This window comes from Arachis duranensis, chromosome 3 (genome assembly GCF_000817695.3).
Source record: "Arachis duranensis cultivar V14167 chromosome 3, aradu.V14167.gnm2.J7QH, whole genome shotgun sequence".
NCBI lineage: Eukaryota > Viridiplantae > Streptophyta > Magnoliopsida > Fabales > Fabaceae > Arachis > Arachis duranensis.
The window spans coordinates 1,845,730-1,847,846 of record NC_029774.3 but is presented as its reverse complement, the minus strand read 5'-3'; positions in this window follow the sequence as shown (position 1 = coordinate 1,847,846).

The window sequence follows — 2,117 nt, the reverse complement described above, 5'->3', positions numbered from 1 at the left end:
TTGGGAGAAAGAAAAAAGAAAAGAAATGAATTTAAAAAAAAAAAGTTAGTTAATTAATATTAATTAAAAAATAGTTTATTTCATTCTTAATTGGATTGATACCGTCAATGAACTTAATGGTTCAAGTTGGTATCTAAAATGATTTTATATTTTAGAATGCACAAGAATAGGATTTTAAATTACTTAATCAGGGGCTTTTCAGTACTATATGTTTACGAATTAGCATATTCAAAGATATTCATTTTCTTCTAGTTAGATCCATGAATGCATGAATCATGATTATTCATGATGATGACGACGAAGATGAAGATATCAATTATTATTATTATTTAAGGCGGAAGGTACAACATGGATATTATTATATATATGCATATTATTTAATTAATGCTATATATATATTTGTAAAAAAGAGAGAGTATATGGATGGTTGTTGAAGAGTAGTGAAGTGAGTAAGTGACTATAATGGGAAATAATAATGTGTGGGGAAGTGGAAATGGGAACAAAGGTTAAGAGTGGATCCAATTAGTGGAAGTTGAGTAAGACAAGTCAGTGAATACTGTAGGCATAGATTATTATTATTATTTATCATTATCATCATCAAAATATGGGACCACCCATATTACATTAAAGAGCCAAAAGACCAAACCAAGTAAAGCAAAATTGACTGATGAATTCAGGGATATTGGTGACACTGCTCAGTGGCATACTACTATTATAGTAGACAAATAATTGTTATTAGTACCCTCTATTATAATCAAGATTATTATTCATGTTGATTAGGTTATTATTAAGTTATATAGTAATGATTTTTTAATTTTTATTTAGAATATTATGGCTGATCTGCTTCTTATTAAATAAAAAATACAACACTCTTTTTTAATCAAAAGATTCGATTATTTTATTAATCTTTATAATTTTATTAAATTTATAATTAAATTTTTATATTTTTTGTTATATAATTAGATTTTTATATTATTTGTAATTTTTAATAATATTTTTCGTGTTAAAAATATTAAAATTAATAAAATATTTTTTAAAAAAATATGTGATTAAATAGGTATTTTTTAATCTTTTAAAAAATATTTTGTTAATTCTAACAATTTTTTATAATGTCTGACAGAGACTTAATTATAAAATTAAAAGTAGTGTAAATATTTAATTGAAAGAAAAAAATATAAAAATCTAATCGTAAATTTGATAAAATTATAAAGACAAACAAAATAATTAAATCTTAATTATACAAATTTTAACTATCAATTTATTATATTTTATATTAATAGTTTAAATTTAATGTTTAGAATACTCTATTTTTTAATTTTTCTTTCAATTTTCAAAAAGTCATGTTATCCTTATTTTATCTTAAGCGTATTCTAATTAAGAAAATTTTTTCATAATTATTTTATCAACAATATATGAGTAGAAAACAGTTAATAACACAGTATCCAATTATATAGTAGTTAATATGTATTTTTTCAAAACATGATTAATTAATGAGAATTCACAACTTCTAATAATGCATGTTTGGTTAGTGTTTAGTAGAAATTGTACAAATATAAAAATTTAGATATAATTAACTTCATATAAAATTAATAGTTAAAAATTATTATATAATTTAGTAAATTTAATTAAATTATTATCTAATAATTTTTACCTTATACTACGAATAGAAGTGTATTATGAACTAGGTACTTAAATATGATTGTTATGAACGGACTCCACTGAAATCGAATCAATTAGAATTCAACAAGATTTAAGACACAACCCGACACTAAAAGCATTAGCTAGCAAGGAAACAATGAAACATGTACTGTTGTATTGTACATAATACATCCCATGTAATACATAAAATGAAAACACATACATGAATAATGAAATGGGGGAACAGATTCTGTGAGCACACATCAAAAGGATGAAAGAATATATCATCAAATGATCCTATAATATCTGCACATACATCTGTGGCAACCTGCAATTGGAAGTTGGAAGAAAAAAAAAACTATTTAGTAAATTTTTTTTTTCCAAATGAATATATATAGAGTCCAACACAATCTAAGTGTAAAAAGCATCCCACACTTTTATTTATACTCATAATTATTATCCGATAACGTTAAAAAGAC